The following is a 15692-nucleotide window of genomic DNA, read 5'->3' as shown; positions in this document are numbered from 1 at the left end:
ACCTGTAAACTGCATATGTAGGGTCATGTCTCCAGGGACCACAGTGTACTAAGAGTCATTAGTACTCTACTATAAATATGACCTTCCTTCATCTAGGGAGGGGGAGAGAAATTTTGGGAGAATTTTGTAACCACACAATTAATGGGAATAGACATTCTACATTATCTCTATTTTTCATTCTAAAGTTTTAGCACTTATATTTTGTGTTCTTGAAATCATAAGAGAGTTGGCTTGAAGTTCATTTGATTTAAATTTACATCTTTTACAACCCACGATGTTCTTGATCTTACTTAGTTGACGAGTTCCTACCATCAACAACAGTGTACATCAAACTTAATGAGACTCGAGAAAATATATTTCTTGCCAATGAAAATTAGGTCTCATTCAGAAAAATTGACCCAATGCAAAATCAGAAGGCAAAGAGGGACTCCAATAAATATTGTAGATTCCACAGAGACGTCGGACACACAGCCGATGAGTGCCAAAAACTGAAGGACGAGATTGAAGGCTTGGTCTCGAGGGGATATTTCTGACAGTATGTAAGAAACCGGAATCCCAATAAAGCCTCGACAAGCCAAAGGGCAGTGATTGCACAACCTGCCCAACAGAACAACTCCTGAGCAAGGGAGGATGAGCAACCTCCTCAAGTAGAGGGAGAAGATGTGGTAACCATCTCTGGGGGACCACATATTGCAGGATCAGGCAGGAACGCCCAAAAAAGATACGTTAATGAGCTAAAGACCCAGGACGGTTCTCCTTATGAACGTGAACCACGAGCTCCAAAGCACCAAAGGGTTGAAACTCAACCCATCATGTTTATAGAAGAGGATGTGTCACATGTCCAGTTTCCTCACAATGGCCCTCTTGTCATCTTGCTTCAGCTTGTGAACAGGAGGGTATGCAGGGTCCTGATTGATAACGAGAGCTTTGTGAATATCCTTTACAATGCCACTATAGAAAAGATGAGACTCACGCTTCGAGATTTGAAGGTCTGTGCGACCACATTGTACAAATTTTGAGGAGAAGGGATTGCCTGTATAGGATCCATTGAACTTCCTATGACCTTGGGAGACTATCTAGTCTCGGTAACCAAGATGATGGAGTTCATAGTGGTGGATGTCCGCGACCTAAAACATACTACTTGGGAGACCTGCCCTAATTGGGCTGGGGGCAGTATCGTCTGTCAGACATCTAGCCATCATGTTCCTAACATCTAGTGGCGTTGGGGTGCTGAAGGGAGACCAGCTCGCGGGAAGGGAAAGCTACAGCATTTCCATAAGGGGGTTTAAACCAAATAAGTGCTCAAACACTTACGGTCATTCAGGAGATGGACGGATCCATCTTTGAGATAGAAGAGGAGATCGACCCTAGAGTCAAAGAAAGGGCCGATCTCAAACCCTTGGAGGAGCTTGAAGAAATTGAGATCGATGAGAAGGATACCATGAGGGTGGTAAAAATACTGAAAAACCGATCTGAAAATGCAAGATAGCAATTAACTTGCTTTTTGAAAGAAAACCAGGATATGTTCGCATGGTCGCACTCGAACATGGTAGGAATTAGTCCTAATGTCATAAGCCATGAACTAAACATTGATTAAAGCTTCCCCCCAAAGCAGCAAAGATGAAGGCTCATGGACGATGACAGAAAAAAGGCCCTCAAAGAGGAGGTCGAAAGGTTAAAATCAAATTGGTTTATACGAGATGATTTTTATCCGATTGGATCGCCGATCCGATGTTGGTCCCAAAACCCAACAGCAAATGGCGAACCTGCATTGACTATTCAAACCTCAATAAGGCATGCCCCAAAGATTGCTTTCCCTTGCCTCGAATAGATCAGCTCATAGATGCCACTGCAGGCCATGACATCATGTCGTTCATGGATGCATATTCTTAATATAACCAGATTTCCATGCATGCACCTGACCAAGAACATACGAGCTTTGTAACGGATAAGGGATTGTATTGCTAAAATGTCATGCCTTTCGGGCTTAAAAATTTTGGAGCCACATACCAAATGCTGGTAAATAGGATGTTTGTCGAACAAATAGGGAATAACATGGAAGTTTATGTGGACGATATGTTGGTCAAATCAAAACATAACAATAACCATGTGGATGATCTCGCTGAGTATTTTGTTGTACTTCGAAAATACAATATGAAACTTAACCCACAAAAATGCTCATTCCGAGTATCTTCGCGTAAGTTCCTTAGATTTATAGTAAATGCTTGGGGAATAGAGGTTAATCTAGACAAGATAAAGGCATTGATAGACACGCCCTCACCTCGTAAACATAAGGATGTCCAGTACCTAACTGGACAAATTGTGATCTTACGTAAGTTTATCTTGAAATCTACAGACTGATGCCTTCCATTCTTTAATCTTTTAAAAGGGGGCAAGAAATTCGAGTTGTCGGAGGAATGCGAGCTTGTATTTCAAAACCTTAAGAAAAACCTCGCCGAACCACCGATCTTGTCTAAACCTATTATAGGAGAGATTTTGTACTTATACCTTGCTACAACCGAGCACGCCAGTAGTGCCGTACTGGTACGGAAGGATAAGAAAATACAAAAGCCTATATACTAGACCAAAAAAAGATTATTGGGGGCAGAATCGAGATACCCATTAATGGAAAAACTGGCTCTGTGCCTGATGCATGCATCTCGAAAGCTCTGACCCTATTTCTAAGCACATCCTATCCATGTATTAATTGACCAGCCACTGAAACAAGTTTTATCCAAGCCTGAAGCATCCAGAATACTGTTAAAGTGGGTTGTTGAGCTCAGACAGTTCGAGATCACTTATCACCCAAGAACGACAATCAAGGGAGGCTCTGGTAGATTTTATCATTGAATGTACTGGGATCTCCAACGACGAGGTTGTATCCCCAGCTCGCGAGCTGTGGAAACCCTATGTCAATGGATCCTCTAATGAAAATGGATCGGGGGCAGGCATTATTCTAATTACCCCCAGCAGGAAATCGCTTCCACTTGGCATTAAGATTTGGCTTCGAGGCATCAAACAATGAGGCTGAATACGAGGCGTTATTAGTAGGGCTTCAGAAAGCCATTGAGCTCAAAGAAAATGCCATACATTGCTATAGAGATTCTCAATTAGTTGTTAACCAAGTATTGGGGGAGTATCATGCTTGGGGTATAAAAATGGTCGCGTACCTAGAAAATGTAAGGGAAACACTCGGAGGGTTTGAGTTCTACACTATAGAACAAGTCCCCTGAGAGAAAAATTTGAATGCAGACGCATTAGTCAGGCTCGCCACAACTAACAAGGCTGACATGCTAAACGTGGTCCCAGTAGAATTTCTATCAACCCCGAGTATTAACGAGCCTGGCAAAGAAGACGTATGTATGATTGATTCACAACCAACCTGGATGACCCCAATAGTTGACTACCTCAAAACCTGAAATCTCCCAGTAGACCGGAATGAGGCTAGAAAGCTGATGTACCAAATTCAAAGATATACTATTGTGGAAGGGAAGTTGTATAGAAGAGGATACTCTATGCCATTACTTCGGTGTGTAACTCCTCTCGAGGCAAAAAGATTTTGGAAGAAATCCATGAAGGGTTTTGTGGAGATCACACTGGGGGGCATAGTTTATCAAAAAAGGAGATAGGGCAGGGGTACTTCTGGCCCACGGTCAAGGCAGACTCGTACGAGTAAGTTAAATGATGTGATAAATGTCAACGGTTTTCCTCAATTCCACGAGCTCCACCCATCGAGCTCACCATGATGAGCTCCCCATGGCCATTCGCAGTATGGGCAATTGTTCTCATAGGCTCCTTGCAAACTGGAAAAGGTGGAGTAAGGTATGTTGTGGTCGCAGTTGATTATTTTACAAAATGGACCGAAGTTGAACCCTTGGCCACTATTACCTCAAAAGTCCTAGATTTCGTAGTAAAGAATATTGTCTGCAAATATGGGATGCCCAAAAAGATAGTATCAGATAAGGGGACCCAGTCTGACAGCAATTTATTTACACATTTTTGTGAAAAAACGGGATAATAAAAAGTGTTATCCAATAAATTCACATTAGTGACGTGGCAGGTGATCCCTGGACACGTGGCTGACACCTGGAAATGTTCTGCTAGAGTATCGACCAGAAGATGTGCTGAAGGTAGTAAACGACCCAGTCCTACCTGCGACCAGGCTGGTCGATAGTTCCGCATACAAGGCAACATTAATGGGAAGATCTTTGTAATCCCGAATTTATCTCACTCAATCTCCTGAGCACCCGATTATTCAAGGGAGAATATCTGTAACAATCTTTTGTAATCCCCCTTGAGCCTATAAATAGCAAGAGATAGCTCAAGGGAGGGGACTTTTTTTGGGGCTTTTGAATCATTTGAGACTATAATTATTCTCCTAGGAATATTGTATTGTTATTCAGAGGTTTGTGAAACTCATTGAACCCTAGTTCTTTGATCACTCTTCTGATTCTTATATCAATATCAGTTTATGTGGACGTAGGTCATTACCAGATCCTGGGGCCGAACCATTATAAAAATTCTTGTGTGATTTACTGTTTTTGCCATACGTTCTTCTCTATACATTCATTCATATCAAGCATATTCTGACTCCGTGTCAGTTGGCCAAATCTTGGGTCAACAAAAAGCTTCTCCTCTATGGCCCATCCCCAGTCAAACAGCCAGGTTGAAGCAGTCAATATATCCTTAAAGAGCTCCATCAAGAAGAGGTTAGAATAGGCACAGGGAAAATGGTCAGAGGAGTTGCCTTAAGTCTTGTGAGCTTATGGAACCACAACGTGAACTTCAATGGGGCATACTCCCTTCTCCCTAGCTTATGGATGCGAGGCCATGTTACTAATTGAGGTTAAAATCCCAACAATATAGCGCGATGCGTACAAGCAGGCCTCAAACCAATCCCAAATCGAAGAAATTCTGGACCTCATTGAAGAAACACGAGATGAAGCCCAATTGAAAAATTTTACATACTAGCAATGGGCTACTAGATATTCTAACAAGAGGGTTCGAGATAGAAAATTTGGATTGGGAGACCTGGTGCTAAGGCATGTATTCTTAGCTACACGAGACCCGTCTGCTGGGGTACTTGGGCATAACTGGGAAGGACCTTACCATATCGAGTCCATTATTCGACCTGGAGTGTATAAGCTGGCGAGGTTAAATGGAGAGTTGGTTCCGCGAGCTTTGAATGGTTAACATGTACGAACTTATTATTAGTAATGTAGGAATGATGTTTTCATTATAAACAAGCAATTGCTTGATTTTTTTTTCACTTTTTATCAATAAAATTCTGAATTTCGATTAAAAGTTGTATTGTTTATTGTTATACTTTTTTGCAAACCCTCAGATTTCAATAACCTAAGATTACAATCATAGGATATTAATGGGGCATAAGTGGTATACAATCATAACATAGGTTTGAAAAAATATAAGTGAAATAAAATAAAAAAATGTCTGGATTATTAACACGACATGAAAACAAGTGTATGGATTACAAACCAAACACGTGAGCTAAATAAGTTTATGTTTGGATTATTAACCCGACATGAAAATAAGTGTATGGATTATAAATTAAACACGCGAGCTAAATAAGTTTGGAACAAACAAGCAAAATCTAACCGACGGTATAAAGTTGGAATTCTAGATAAACCAACTAAGTCGACACTAGAGTTGGAAAATTTTGAAAATAAGTCTCGACCTCGAAACCTCAATGCCATACTCAAGGATGAGGAAAAGTGATTGAAAAAAGAAAAGTATAACTAGACTACTAAAATTACATGTCAATTAAGTACTTTCAAGTGCATGGTAAAAAGTAAGGTTCGATCTTGGCAATAACGAAGTTGAACATGGATACTTTGAAAAAAATGTGCATGAATGCATTGATATTTGAACCTAAATCCAATAGATATATTTGTGCGAATAAAATAATATAAAAACAAGTCCTTAATAGTGGCAAGCTCCAAATATTTAGATCTAGAAATGTAAGGCCTAATATTGAGGCAAAAAGATAAAGGAAAAATCAAGTGCATAAGGATTTTCGAGCTAGAAAATTGTTTGCATAAAAATTGATATTGTTATAAATTGATAATTAAGATAGCTCAAAACCGAGCTATAAATTGTCTTTTCCCCAAGGGCACAAAAATAATAAAAGTAGTTACAAAAAAAAAATATTGCAATGGGCCGCAGCCCATAAATCTTGGCCTCAAGATTTGGATGTTTCTCCAACTACAGCCCCCGAGGTCTCTGTTGCTTCCTTAGCCTCGAGCATGTCCTCCTCCTCCTCAAGCCGAACCTACCATTTGGTGATGAAATCAGCCTCCAGATTGGCTAGGAAACCGGTGTCAAGGTCGGGATTATTCACCTAAATCTGATACATCGCCATATCTACGGTGCGATCTTTTTTGCTTTTGAACTCCTCCAGAAGACGAGCCTTCTTACCCTCAATGACTTCGAAGGTCATCTTCTTTTCCTCCTCTATATTGGCATTGAGTACTTGAATCTCCTTGATCTTGGAGTCCTTCTCCTCGACCTCCTTCAGGGTCACCGCCAGCATCGACTCGAGGTCAGGGACCTTTCGGACCTCTTTCAGAGCAGCCTACAACCTTGACTCAAGCTCAGAAACTTTCTAAATGGTCGCATCTCTTGTCTCCACCTTGTGCTTTGCTACTTTCAACTCTTTTGTAAGCCTCAGCATGAGGCAAAGTGATGGCCAGCATTGCTGGCTCGGAGGGACCACCTCGGTCATTTTGGGCATCTTGGAGGGGTGACCTCCTTTTCGTGAGGCTTGATGGCGCTTACTCACCTTCGCGACCATGGGCTGGTTGAGCACGTTGTCTAAATCTGAGTCCATTTTACATAAAAAAAACATAAAGATCATACTTTAGTGATCGAGCAAGAGTTACTAAAGGAAATAAGACTCAATGATAAAAAAAAAACTTAATTGGTACTCTCGACTGAGCTTGAGTTCGGGGACCAGGAAATTCCCCTATCTTCTGAAGACACTGGGAGAGTCCCATCTCTATAAGTGGGAGAAAGCCTCGAAAGTTCTCTATAAATGTTAGTTCCGTATTGAACGACTATCCCATCCCAGACTTCATTTAAACTATACATAGCCTGGTACTGACCTAGCCAGCTATCAAACCTACGAACCCTAAAGTCTACACATGACCATTCTAAGAAGTTATTCCTAGGGTCCTCGAAGAGGATCATCACGCGGGTTTGTGCTTAAGTAAGGATGGAGACCACATGGACGATTCGAGCACAAATTTACCTTTGTCAACCGAGCTCGGTGAGGCTTTGTCATGAACTTCATTGCCCGAGACTGAAGGGTCATATCAGTGAGATGCAGCCACATGAGATCAGGAGCCTGAAGATCTCCTCCTATGGGGAAGTCTAGCAGTTGGGAGTGGTACATGCTCCCATCTTAGGTATTTGTGATACTCTGAGTCATGAGTGGCCTCGCCTTCGCCTAGGAGGCTGCAAGCTCAGAGCTTGTCTTCATGAAGGAGGTAGGACAGGGACCTTCAACCTTAGGGAAGTCGAAGGATGGATGCCTTATGTTCCATCATCGATTTTGATGGAGTGGGGTGATGGTAGTTGGCTGCAAGAATAAAAAAGGGTGAATATTTTGATCCAGACTATTCAATGAAAAAAGGGATAAGTATGTTGAAATACTTACGGATGCGTTGGAAAGAGTAGAATCTGGAAGGAGCGAGACCGTCTGTCCAGAAGAAGGCGAGCTTGAAGTTCGGAGGATCATTTGGCATATCCTCGAAAATCTGCTTTTCCTTTGGATAGCTCGACAGATAGTAGAAGTCGTCTCCTCCACGATCTCAAGAAGGGTTGCTCTTGAGACAGAAGAGATATAATATCTCTTGTGGTGAAGGCCCTTCCCACTTCATCTCGTGGTAAAGCGACCTGAGGGCTGAAAATACCCTAAAGGAATTAGTCTAGTGCTGGAAGGGGGCGAGCCCGAGAAAATCCAAGAAATTCTTGAAATATGTCTTCACTGGCAGCAGAACCCTAGCCTTCATGTGCTCGCGACTCCATGTATCTATCCCCCGGGCCATCGCAGCTCCTTTTGTTCGAGGTCGCTAGGCAACACATCAAGGAGCCAAAGAGCTTGTGTCCATGGTATGCCAACAACTCAGATATTTGGCTGGTGGACGTGACTGAGCTCCAGTAGTGCTCGACCTCAAAAAATTCCTCCTTCGAGGTAGGGACTGAGAGAGCTTGGGAGGTGGAAGGATGTGTTGAAGAGTCTTCCATTAGGGAGAATGAAAGAACATCGGGTGTGAAGGCGGCAGTGACTTTGAGTTTAGGATTTAACTGAATAATTATGATCTCGGGATCTGGATCAGGATAAGCAGCTACTCAGTATTTTTCTCTTCTTCTCTTCAACCTTGCCTATCTGACGTCGAAAGTGGTCTCGTATATCCTCTTGCTAACACCTTTCTTTGTGCTCGCGGATCAATCGCTGGTTTTGGGAGAAAGGTGACTCAAGACTGGGTGTTGATGGGTGGTAAGGAATAACGAACTCAGGCCCCCAGCGATTCTCAGAGTATTGCGACATCTAACAAGGAAGAAAAGGTGAGGGCCGAGCATACACGAAATCATAAGTAAAATATAATTTTAATAACTTGAGCTCGAAAGCTCGAGATAACGAGATGGCCTAAATCGAGACTGAAGCCTCAAAAGGGAGAGATTAACTCAGATGTCATTCCTGAACTATTGTAAAGTTTGGGCATCGAGGATGCACCCATGTGAGAGTAGGGAAGTTAATACCAGTTTAAGAGAATCTCAGATTTTCAAGGAAAAAGCTAGAATTTACCCAAAAAGGTGATGTTTTCGGGATTAGTGTATTTAAAACCCTAAACCGAAAACCCCTATTTCTTAAGCTACATGAAACCCTCTATTGCTAAGAAAAACCCTATTTTTACATGTTTATACTAGAAATTTTGGGTTTGAAACATTGATTCTAACTACATCAAAATTATTCGGATCAGTAGTTTGCCTAGTATCGACGTAAAACCTCAAAAAATTGGTAAAAACCAGTGAAGGTATTATAGCAAACGTAAAGAATATGTAAAAGAAAAATATATGCCAATGAAAAGGAAAGGATCAAGAACATGAACTTACACAAAGTTGTTCGTGGGAGTGATGAAATCGCCGACTGAAGGAGCAGTTGCAGGAAAGCTTTCACGGAGTCGAAACTGCTGGAGTTACTTTGTCTCTTCGGTTTAGAGAACATGAAAAGAAAAAAACATAAGGCCCTGGTTCTATTTTTTCCTTTTTTATGATAGTTAGAATGGGAGTGATGAAGAAGAAGGGCATATATATACGTCTCAGGTGGATGTCAAAGGTCGAATTGATCTGGGCCTTTAGTTTGGGTTGAGGAATGATCTGACAGATGGGGTTTAGTTATAACATTGGTGGCAAAAAAAGGATATATGAAAGGACGTGGGCAGAGATAGGGAGTACTTGAGTATTCTGGAGGTGCAATCCCTAAGAGACGCGTGTCCACACTCGAGTATGGTAGGTGGCACGTATTTTGAAAGGAGAAGCTGAAAAGTTTCCTTCTCATAGGATTTGAACCAACACTTTTGATGGGGCAAAATGTTACACCCAAATTTTCAGAATAGAATTTATGGCCTCGAAATGTAGGCTCATATAGTGTAAGCTCGAAATAGGCAAGTATGCCACGTCATCAGCACATACGCGGATTCAGTTTGGCAGTTTCGCTCAGCATTAAGGTGGCAACAATGGAATTGGTGAGCTCGGAGCTACATGAGGTCTCGAAGATGTTTTGAGGTTACGAGTTAAGCTCGAAGCTACAGCTGAATAATTGCAAGGGTTCAACACCTGTATAAATAAATTTCCTGATTTGTTCTTATTGACGACTGAGCACCAGTTAAGAAGGTTCGAGCATAAGCATCAAGCTCGAAAGGATGAATCTTCTCTGGAGTCTGAGTGAAATTCGAACCTTCATTGCAAGCTCGAGGAGGTTGGTCTCCGATGGTTGAGCTCAGTAAAGTCACTGGCTAAGGATCAGGTTAACTAGAATGACGAGCTCGTGATGTGGGTCGATATCGAAAGTGAGTTAATTGTATGTTCGAGGTCGATAATCCATCTTGAACGCGGTTGCTATTTTAAAATCCCTATTCCTTTAGGATTTGTTGTAATCTGATATTAAATCCCTATTATCATGGGATATTATGTAATTAATGCATTTATTTGTATTTATTTCAGATTTTAATTGTAACTTCCCAATACTATAGGGAAGATATTTTGTAAACCAGTCTATAAATAGACTGGAGAAATTCATTTGGAGGCAGAGACAATTTGGTACTGGGAATACTCTGCAAAAATTGCTTTCTAAAAACTTTGAGAGAATTCCACCACTCAATAATATAGACTCGTGGACTAGGCAGATTTTAACTGCTGAACCACGTAAAAACATGTGTGTTTTTTATTAGCATTCTTAATTATATGTTTAGTGCTCTTCTAATTTAAGTTGACAAAAAGTGGCGTCAACAAAAATAATACATGCCTTAATTTTAAGTCCAACGACCTTATAATTACAAGGGAAATTTCACGAGCCTATGGCCCATGGGAATTTCGACCTAGGGCTGATAAAGGGCTATTATTTTATTGATTTTTTTAATTAAATAAGTAACCTAATTGAGCCTATAAAAGGAATGCTAAGTGAGATTTGAAAATAGAAGTTTTAAGATTTTTGAAAGATTGGATTTAGAAGATTTGAAGATTTATTCTTAATGCTCTAGGTTTTAGATTATCTCTACAGCATAAGTCCTTTTCTTTGCCTCAATTTTTCTCTTATGTTCTTCTTCTTATTGTATCTATCTCATGTGTTGAGAATTGTCTACTCTAGTCTAGGTGATTCTAATGATACTTTGGAAGGTTGTGAAGAAAATTGAAGAACGCTTCAGTTTCTTAGTGATACCTTGTGACAGAAAGGATACAAGAGTTAGAAAAACTAAAGGAAGGACTTAATCATTCCATTGCACAATAATGTAAGTGTTCATATCATTGTCTCTGTATGAATTCAATTTTAGAAACATGTTCTAGGATTTTTTTATATTTATGTGTTTCATATAAAATTTACATGAAAATAAACAAGATTTTGTATGAGTTTTCCCAACACTTCGTCGATCAGTCATAATCACACAAACATGGCATAGCAATTATAAATATTCACACATAACATTAAACACAGATATTCGAGCCATGCGTTGCTCTACAGGCACAAACAATTTTCTTACTCTGTGTCCCAAGCTGACCGTATAGTGCGATTCCGAGCACGATCCACTAAACCCGAACCTTAGTAGTAAAACCTAGTCACAACGCAATAATAATGAACATCCATCAAACCCTAAACTAATTAAAAAATTCATAATAATATTCTAGCCTCCGAGACCTTGAATTCTACTAAGCCGGGTAGTTGAATCCTTCTCAAGCCCTTAAATTGTGTTCCCGATCTTAAAACCATGTTTTGTCCATTTCCCCTAATTTGAGCGGCGACCCAACCCCCTAAGGCTGCGGCGCGCTTCAAGTCAGAGAGCCCCAAGGCTCTCTTCTAGGGGACGTGGGTCGCGATGCGCCTCAGCCTATGTCGTGGTGCCTGGATGATTTTAGAGGCTCCCAAGCCTTCTGGGTTTATTTGGGTCGTGGCGCCTAAAGAATAGGGTCGTGGCTCGAGCTCCAAAGTTCAGAAATCCCCCTACGTTTTCTCGAGCCAAAGTCACCAATTCACACCCAAATTAACAAATGAACCCAGAATTTAGTCTATAATTCATATCAAGGCAACCTAATCAGTATAAACACCCCAAAAACTACCCCATTATCTCACCAAAATCCCAAAACTAGCCTAAAGTTCAAACCCCATTAAAACCCTTAAATCACAGTAGAAACTCAACAAAAAATCAGAATTAAACCCTTACCTCAACTGAGAATCCGACCCTAAGCTATACCCCAAGTACTTCAAGCTTCCTCAAATCCTAGCCAATTCCCCAAGAATTTCAACAAACTTCTAAATACACCAAAGGAGAGAGGGGAACTGAGTAAAGAGAGAGAAAGTGAGAGTGTTGTGTTTTTCCTTCTTTCCTAAGTATTCTGCTGATATCTAGAGCCTACCCCAAGTCTATTCTTAGCTTCCAAAATGACTAAAATATGCTTAGGTTAGCCCTTAGCCACTTAAGGCCTCCAAGGGCAATCCCATCATTTGCCACATTCCCGCTAATTCCTCGAGTACTCCTATAAATCCCCAATTAATCTCGACATACCCAAATAATCAGTAAATAGCTTCCTGTTACCCGGTAACCCCGACCACGTACTACGTTCCCAAAATACCCCTAGGCTCATCCCGAGCCGGATATCTGATCATGTTGTGACTATTCTGTTAATCCACTCCATAGGACTGTCTCAGACCACACATCTCAGATAAATCTCCACAATACTGTGGTCTCAAGCACAATACACACATAATCACATTTATGCCCTCAACAAGCCAAATTTATAAATGCCTTTATTAACAAGAACGAGCCCACATGCATAATTAATTCTCCTAAACATACATGTCTAGTCATATAATCATTTAATTCAAGTAATCACGTACTGATATGCATACATCATAATTAATCACATAATAATAAAATTAAGTCAATTATTGCTCTCCCGGCACACAAATCAAGGCACTAAGCCCTATTAGCAGATTTGGGACATTACAAATAGCCTGGAGTAATTCATTTGTATTCACGCACAAATTGTACTAGAGAAAACTCTGTCAAATTGCTTTCATTCAAAGCTTTGAGAGAGTATCGATAATAACAATGACTCGTGGACTAGGCATATTTTAATTGTTGAACACATAAGAAACCACTGAATCCTTTTATTTTTTCTACATTTTTGTTTAGTGATCTTCGTAATTAAGTTGACGAAAAACAGCGTCAACAACGTGCTATCCCAAAAAGTAGTAGGCTAAAACCTCGTAATTGGGCCGTTGTGATACGCCTGGGCCCACCAACATATTAACTATTGTAATGTATTGAATCTTGTTCATTTAATACTCCATTAAGAGAGAATAATTGTAATTACTCCTCATTAGAGAATTAATTGTCCTCGGTCATCTATAAATAGGGCTAGGGCACACATTGTAAAGGATCCATTATTTTTTGTATTCAGAGCTTTGCTAAAACGCTACCTGAAACTCCATAGAAGCTTAAACTCCCATGTCTTACTCATCCTAATACAATTGACTCTTGGACTAGTGTTAATGAATAACCTGAACCACGTAAATCTTTGTGTCTCCTTCTATATTCCTCTAAGCATTTTTTTTTTATTATTTGTTAGCGAAAAAGCTAGTCAACAAGTACAATTAGTGGCACTAGATATAATCAAAGGTTCCAGAAATCACAGTGGTATTGATTAGTTTATAACAATACTTTAAATAATTATAATTTTTTTTAAAATTTCATTATATGAAAATGTTTCATTTATTCTATGAAATAATTATTATATTATTGTGTTGTGCTAAATAATTTTAAATTTAATTAGGACATTTTTAAATGTTCAATAAAAAAAAAAAACAAATTTGAACCTGTTAACCGAGGTTTTCGGTAACTATATTAATAAATATTATTTAAGGGTAATAGTAATAAAAGTAGAAGATTAACATGGGGGTTTTACGTGGTTGGGGCGTTAATGAGCCTTAGTCCACGAGTCCGTAGTATTAGAGCTTGGAAAACCTTTTACAATGGATTTTCTCTCTATATTTTGACAGAATAACTGTATCTTAGTTGAAGAGAGATCCTTTTTACAGTGTTCTGTAGCCAGTATTTATAGGCTTATGGGAACACTGGGTCTGGGCCGGGTATGACCCGGGCCCATCAGAGATACAGATACTCTTGGTCTTTCTAGTGGAAGCCCAATATAAAAGATAGAACATACATGAATTCCAGACCAGCTAAGGTCCAATAAGTTGACTCAAGAGCTATATCTCACCCGACGAAATGGTGCTTTTGGTCTGGACACTTTGAGTTACGAGGTAGATTCAAGAGACAAGACCAGTCAGAGTACTTGGCAGCGCAGACCTGAAACAATGGCGTGCAATCCCGAGGTGGCCTTTTCCGCAGGTGAAAAGTGGGGACAACGCCCACGCGGAGTGGGGCGGCTTCAGGGTCCTGGATGCTTGGCCCATCCAACCAGGGACGATGTGATATGGGTTCGTTTACCTTTTTCCCTCTTCATCTACCACAGGCACGGACCGTACCAGGGTCCGGGACCAGGACGCGTATGTCGTGGGGGTTCGAACGGTCTGCACGTCTCCCGGATGACTGTCTTGGATGAAAGAACCCGGATGACCATGCCAGACCCCCTAATGGGCCCAGACATGCACCCCGGGCCCGTACCCCTCCTCTCGGACACTCAAGTACCAAGAGGCCTTGGCCGGGCCCGCATGCTTAACAGCCCCCTGACCATGGGCCCGGACGAATGTCCCGGGTCCATGCAGGAAATGGGGATAACATTTACCCCCCAAGCCTTTGCCTAGGCCTGCCAGGAGGAGGTTTGCATCATTCCCAGGATGCTCGCATGGTTGCCTCCCCAGTTCCTGCTTGGGATCGCAGGTCTGTGACAGTGGGCCGTGGTACTGGCCGTATGCCTGGCCCAAACCGCTTACCAATATCCGGGGATGTTTACCTTTGTCCCGCTCCGTGGCAAGGGTACACGTGTTACCAGGCGATTGCTGCACAGGTCTTGAAAGGTCGCGTAGCCCTCCCAAGGGTCGCTAGGCCTAGGCTAGTGTGTCAGCACACGTCGCGAAGCGTCCCATTCACACGGGGGTCCATCATTAATATCTTTGGGATGAGGTGGACAGTAGGATGGGGCGACCTTTGGCATCCGCCCTTCCTGAGCCTTAAGATCCGAGATGGCAAGGATCCAGTCTGAGGAGGCTCATAAATATCCCTGAGCGACTCTTGACTGTCCGATGGGGACGGATCGGAGGCCAGGATTTAGGGCCATTATAAATACCCCACGAAAGCCAACTTGGCACTTTTACACTTTCGAACCAGCTCAAGAACCGATAAGCTCTGCTCGAGCCTTGCATGTCCGAGATCGCCGACGGCATACACCACCATCTGCTGACTCTGCATCGCCGTCTGTTCCCCAGAACCCCAACTTCTGCCCTTCTACCTGAAGACGCGTCTTGGGCCTGTCCTGTCGACGAACTGCTAAACCGGCTACACCATTTCAAGAACGAAGTTCTACCATCCTTACAGTCGGAAAACCACCACCTTCTACGGCCAACAACTCACAGTAAGTCCCCTTGACCCTCTTGACGACTATATGAACTTATGATGTTCTTTTAGTTCGTGCGTTTAGGCTTTAGGTTTAGGAGTTGTTAGGAAGGCCGCCTGGTTCGGGTTGCTCTATATCCAGATGCTTCCCGGACAGAGGGCGGGTCTTAATAGTTTCTCCTTTCCCGATCAGAGTCCCGTGGCTCTTTGATGTCCCAGACCTGATCCGAAGGGGCTCCAAGCAGTCCTTAGGAGACCCCCAGTACCTTGACCGTCTTTCTTGGGTTTAGGTACTGACTGCTTGGCTTTCTTTCTTTCTTCACAGATCGTCAGCTACGGCAGCGGACATTACGCTCCATTCTGAAGAAGAGGTCAATAGGG

The sequence above is a fragment of the Humulus lupulus genome, chromosome 3 (genome assembly GCF_963169125.1).
Source record: "Humulus lupulus chromosome 3, drHumLupu1.1, whole genome shotgun sequence".
Lineage (NCBI taxonomy): Eukaryota > Viridiplantae > Streptophyta > Magnoliopsida > Rosales > Cannabaceae > Humulus > Humulus lupulus.
The sequence above is the reverse complement of the archived record's forward strand: the minus strand, read 5'-3'. Positions refer to the sequence as shown.